A 7,014-nucleotide genomic window follows, 5' to 3' on the forward strand; every position below is an offset into this window, starting at 1 on the left:
AGTTAAAAAGTTCATTATTTACTTTTTAAAAGTTGTATATTTGTAATAGATTTGAATATACATGTACTATTTACAAGATTAGATGTCATGTCACGACTAACTGAAAACAATTTGTCAAAACAAAAGTTATTTCTTTAACTGACGTGATAGTATCAATGAAAGTAACTGAATCATTATTACACAGCAATGTATATATTCCATCGCTAAGGGAACCATGACTACAATTTTGCTACATCATGTAGCTAATAATCCTATACATTTTGTAACAAAAGTGAAGAGACTATTTTGTTTGCGCTTTTGTTCAATTGACCTGGTCAAATTTGAGCTGTGGCTATCCCGCGATGATATAAAGTTGAAACTTGCGAACCTTATTAGAAACGTTACTGGCTTCTATTGTATTACGGTAGTAATAAGAAAAGAAAACAAATCAGTTAATACCTTAAGCTATTTACCAAGTTTGAAAATATCATGTCAGTGATAATTTTGTTATTATATGCCGGCCTGGATGATTTTAAATGTGTAGCTCAAACAAATCTAAAAAATTTTTTTAAAAAAACATGAAAAGGTGATTAGAGGTGGCTTGGTCGAGTGGTTTATTCACTTGACTGGAAATGCAAAGGTCATGGGTTCGAGCCTCGGCTTGGTACATATGTCATTGAGCAAGGCATTTTATCTATATTACTCCTCTCCACTCAGATGCTTATTGGGTACCTGATAGGGTGCGAGAGTCAGTGTGATTGGACGAGTATGTGCGCGGACGCAAAAGTCGAATAAATATAATGCTCCCCAGGGAGTGGGGAATGTGCACTGTACTATGCGGAATAGTAACTGTCCAGTACAGTGACCGGAGTAATGACAGTCTATCGGTTGTATCTGGAAAAGCGCTTTAAAAGAAACAGCTATTAATATTCTCTTTTGTTTCAAACAAATTTATAACATTTTTATAGTAATATAGTACCTATTTCTTTTGTATATGTTCAATCATGACCAAGGTACAAAATTATAGAATCCTGCCTGTATGTGTGTTTTTGTATACTAAATCGTTTATGTATGATATTATAAAAATATGATAAAGGACCATGTTGGAGGGTTAAAATATAACTTAAAATGCATATCTGCTTGTATAATGTAGAACGTCATGTTGCCAATTGAATATTTATTATAAGTACAGAAGACTCAGAGAACGAGGTAAATTAGCTGGTGATGGTACTGTACATACATGTTGATACATTTCATCATATCAGAAAAAAAAACAAGCACTGGATATTTGTAACTGGTCTGGCTATAAGCTTGAGTTGAGCTGCAAGTTGTAGTCTAAATTTCTAAGTTTTTTGGGTGGTGGTGGGCGTCGGCCGACTCTATCCTTTGCACGATAAGCCCCAATTGAATTCATACTTCTTCTCTTTTCTTTAAATTGATTTATTCATTTATTATTGTTATATCATATATAAATATTTTTATTGGGGGATGTTGTAACGTTGGACACATATGCATCTGACATCACAATAGATAAGTATTTGCCAACTGATGAATGCAAAAGTGGATCCAGGAGCGCGTTTTAAATAAGTAAGAATAGACAATATGGGAAGGAAAATTCCTTTAAATTGTACACGGGTATTCCCTTCAACCCCTTCCCCCTCCCCCACCCCCTCCGCGCCCACAACTGATGTGGACGCTAGAGGGACAAGTGAACATAAAATTTTCTGGGAACTTTTAGTGGACTTTCTTTTTCCAATTATTTTGCACCTCCCGTCTGACAATATCCTGGATCCGCTCGTAGATGCTGTACTTTCGATGGTTCTTCTTAAAATCTGCCATTCTGATTAAGATTTGATAGAATGTCGAGTACTAAATGTTGTGTGGGCGTCGGTCCTTGCAGACTTTAATATTACTACCACGAAGCAAACACCTGTGAGGTTTACAAGTGTTGAAAGCAAGAATATGTGCGCGAGTGGGTGTGTGTGCGAGTGGGTGGGTGTGTGTGTGTGCGCGCGTGTGTGCGATGACGTGTTTGTGACAAGTAATTTAAGATATTTGGAGGGTTATATTAATCCAATTATTTTTAATAATCAGAATATATGTATAAATGGAAAAAGTATATTTGATAGATACTTGTTTGAAAGAGGGATTGTTCAACTGAATCATTTGGTTGAGAAAGGTCATGTTAAGTCTGTTAAATATTTTATGAACCTCGGTATGAAAGGTAATAATTTGCTTATGATTATTGATATTTATGATGCGATACCCAGGTTATGGAAGGATGATTCAGGGTTAATAGAATTCCTCGAGGTTGATTTGATAAGCTTTAATACTTATTTCCATATTTCTAGTAAAAAAATACAGTTTGTGGATGTGGGTTCAAGAACAATCTATGATTATTTTATCAAAGCACTGCAACAAACGTATGATTTGCAGGTAAGGGATGGGCAAAATGATTATGATTTTATAGATAAAGAATTAAAAGAAATATTTGTTAGACCAAGAATTACTATACTCATTAGAAAACAACGTGAATTTCAATTTAAATTATTGCATGGAGCCATATACACTAATGAGCATCTTCAATCTATTAGATTTGGTTTTGTTGGTGATAATTTATGTTCGTTTTGTAAGCAGGAAATAGAAACATTTATTTTTATCTTGTGGGAACGTTCAAAGGATATGGCAGGCTTTAATACAACTTTTTGAGTTAGATGAAATTAAAGATTTAGAATGGCGAGATATATTTGTTGGGTTGGTAGGTAGTTCATATAGAATAAAAATGTGTAATACCATCATTTTCATGGTGAAGTATGTAATATTTATGTCAAGATCGGGGGGGGGGGGCGAGTACTAACTTTAGAAAAGATGAAAAAAAGCATTTTTAAGTATAGGGATGAGGAAAAGAAAATAGCAATTAAAATGGGAAAGCTAGGATCACATTTCTTAAAGTGGGAGCAGCTTAAGATTAATTAAGATTTGCTTTCTTCTCCACCGTGAGCCTGTTAAAAGCGTAACTCGATTTTGCGGCCTGGATAACTTATTTAGTATATTTTTCTTGAGTTGAGAATGTTGGCAGACATCCACTGAGTGAGTACTGTGTGTGTGTGGGGGGGGGGGGGTGGGTGGGTGGGTGGGTGAGTATGTGTGTGGGTGGGTGAGTATGTTTGTGTGATAGAGGGTGAGTATGTTTGTGTGATGGAGGGGGCAGGAAAGGGGCAGGATTGTTTCAGTAAAATTACCTCCAGATTTGTTTAAGTTTTTTTTTTGGTAATATATAAGTAAATAACATTTACAATTGACATATTATGTTTAGGTACTTATACGTTTACTTTGTTGCTAAGTTATATTATACTGCAAATAAGTTTGTGTTTAATTATGTTCATGTCAAAGCATCAATATTGAACACGTTTATTTTATTCAATTGTATGTCATGGTTTGTATTACACATCTGGAGAAATAAAACAAAATTGTTAAAAAAAAATGAAAAAAAGTTTGTGAGTATGTGTATGGGTGGGTGAGTATGTTTGTGTGATAGAGGGTGAGTATGTTTGTGTGATGGAGGGGGCAGGGAGGGGGCAGGATTGTTTCAGTAAAATTACCTCCAGATTTGTTTTTTTTTGTAATATATAAGTAAATAACATTTACAATTGACATATTATGTTTAGGTACTTATACGTTTACTTTGTTGCTAAGTTATATTATACTGCAAATAAGTTTGTGTTTAATTATGTTTATGTCAAAGCATCAATATTGAACACGTTTATTTTATTCAATTGTATGTCATGGTTTGTATTACACATCTGGAGAAATAAAACAAAATTGTTTAAAAAAAAATAAAAAAAAGTTTGTGAGTATGTGTGTGGGTGGGTGAGTATGTTTGTGTGATAGAGGGTGAGTATGTTTGTGTGATGGAGGGGGCAGGGAGGGGGCAGGATTGTTTCAGTAAAATTACCTCCAGATTTTTTGTTGTTGTAATATATAAGTAAATAACATTTACAATTGACATATTATGTTTAGGTACTTATACGTTTACTTTGTTGCTAAGTTATATTATACTGCAAATAAGTTTGTGTTTAATTATGTTTATGTAAAAGCATCAATATTGAACACGTTTATTGTATTCAATTGTATGTCATGGTTTGTATTACACATCTGGAGAAATAAAACAAAATTGTTAAAAAAAAAAAAGAAGTTTGTGTAGTCCTATATTCCCTGTTCTGCGTGCAGTGCTTTTAATTGTGATTTTTTTTTCAAGCAAGATTAGTCACTTCCGTTTCAATTTTTACGATTCCATAACCTCAGATACTCGAATCCTGGTGTAATACACAATCAAATTTCAATGTCTTTCACAAACCCATGAACCGTACTCAACAGAAGACGTTCCTCTTGTTCAATACATCAAAGCCGGTCACGCCATTTATCTTGATGGTTCTCAGAACGACAACGTTCTCTATATGTCCCATTCTCTTTTTCTATTTGTTTTCTTCCTGTCTTTGTCCATCCATTTGTTTGGACCCTTCGAATCCCGTACCACGGTACCACTCTCTGTGTCGCTGTTCCTCTCTCCTTCTCTCCAAGTCTTCCTTGATAACACGATTGACGACGCAGAGGGAGACTATGACTATTTCATTTCATTTTGAATTTTGATCACGATGTCCTGTTATGGTTTGATTCGTTTTTCATGTTCAATATACAAGATCGTGAAGGTACAAGCATTTACTGAATAAAACTGCAGTAAAAATCGCGGTACATTTCGCATCCACAGGGGTATCCAAAAATATCGAAATTGTGAAGAATCACTATCCACCCAATTTTCAAAATTTCCCAAAACTGTATCACCTTTAATGCTAGGTCTGGTGTCGGTCTGGTCCACTGGTGTGACTGCGGTATCAGAGAGCTTAGTTATGAATATAAATTTATAATTTTATGAGAAAAAGAGAGAGGGAATGGAGAAAATAGTAGACAAAAGGAGGATAGAAAGAAGGATAAAAGTAATAAAGAAAATCAATAAAGGTGAATGGAAGGTGAATACCGAAAGGTTAAAGGAGTCCTTTTGTTGAGTATCATAGCTTGCAGGCGCGCTGTTCTATAGAATAATGCATTTGGGTGAGCTTGGTGGTGGTTGTGGGGGGGGGGGGCGTACGTGGGGGTAATTATTAAAGTATCATGCTAGAAGAGGGTGCATATATCAAAAAAAAAAATGAATTGACAAAGAGTTCATGAACCTATATCTGCAGTGAAAATTAATTGAAAATTGTACTTATTTTTACCCTTAAAATTAATGAACGGTTATAACATATTGGTGATTCAACGCATATTATTCTTTCATTTCCATCATAAATGTATAAAGATATTTTCTGTAAAATTGTGAAATAGTCTTGGGTCCAAAATAAAGAATCGCCTTGCTTATTTAGTTTTTTTTTTAAAGATATATAAATCTAATCTTATTAAATCATAGGCCTACATCCTCTGAGTCTGTAAAGCGCTACGTTTGCCTTGTTTTTTCCTCTTTCCTCCTGTTGTACCACTTATCAAGTGGCACTTAATGTATATTTAATTACTCATATAGTTTAGAGACAAGCCTTTGACAGGCCTTTGGCCTTTGTTTGTCCCCTCACATTTTGATATTTCTGTTCATTTCTGTTATTTGTTGGAATTGTCCTTATGGAACAATCACTGTGTTACCACAAAGCCAAACACAGTGTGGTACCACAGTGTGCTAACACATGTGGACCACATGTGATTTTAGGACGTGTGGTAACGCTGTGGTGTACTATGTGGAACGTACCACAATGTGGTAGACTATGTGGTTGATACCACATTGTGTTATGGCACAGCGTTACCACATAAAACTGTGGTATGCACCAAATAGAACCCACAGCGTTAACACACGTCCCAAAATCACATGTGGCCCGCATGTGGTAGCACGCTCTGGGACCAACCACATAATCACCACATAGTCTACCACATAGTCTAACACACTGTGGCACATACCGCATTGTCTGGTACACTGTGGCATCCACCTCATAGTATACCACACCCTCCAATGAAACAATTAATTAGTAACTAACGCTTAAGAAGCAATTATACTAATTAATCTTGCCTAGGGCAACAAGTAACACAGTCTGGTTTACCCGGTTCATCTGTAATTTCTAATGTAATGGCATTGGTTATATGTTTCGTGTCACATGATTTCCATATAATTTTATTTTATTGAATATATTTTAGTTCATAGTTAGATTTCCCTAACTCATGTTTAATTAAATGTAATTTTAAAAAAAGTAGTGAAACGTCCTAATAATTGACAGTTTTTAGTTTGTAGTATTTTCGAAATAAATATATAACTCAATCATCAGTAATTAAGAAATATGCTTTTAAATTCAGATTAATTGTATAAAAGCATAGATCTGCACGCACCCCATATTAATTATGCAAATTAAGTGGTGTCAACTGATTAAACTAAACCCCCTACGGACCAGTTTTCAACTGGTTCAACTGGAAATAAGCCCACAGACCAGTTATCAACTGGTGCAACTGGAAATATGCCCACAGACCAGTTTTCAACTGGTGCAACTAGAAATAAGCCCACAGACCAGTTTTCAACTGGTGCAACTGGAAATATGCCCACAGACCAGTTTTCAACTGGTGCAACTGGAAATATGCAACTAGACCAGTTTTCAACTGGTGTAACTGGTCATGAAGGACTGGTTCCCGTTAAATGAAATGCAGTCGACCAAATATCCGCTTGATATGCATTATATGGACCAGTTAGAATCAACTGGAACCAGTTGCCGTCAACTGGGAACCATTTTAATTTATAACTGGAACCAGTTGGAAATTTGAACTGGTGGTAACTGGTTTTTCCTTCTGGGCTGCCGCCATACGGCGACATGTACAGGTATAGACTATATGAGACTCTGTGGTAAGTGTGTGATTAAGTAATTTAGGAAGATCGCTCTGTAGAAATTACCCTGTGAATAAACAATTTTCACATATTTTAAAATGCTGGGAGAAACCAAACTATGACAAAAA

Source organism: Strongylocentrotus purpuratus, unplaced genomic scaffold (assembly GCF_000002235.5).
Source record: "Strongylocentrotus purpuratus isolate Spur 01 unplaced genomic scaffold, Spur_5.0 spur5_scaffold_4, whole genome shotgun sequence".
NCBI classification, from domain to species: domain Eukaryota; kingdom Metazoa; phylum Echinodermata; class Echinoidea; order Camarodonta; family Strongylocentrotidae; genus Strongylocentrotus; species Strongylocentrotus purpuratus.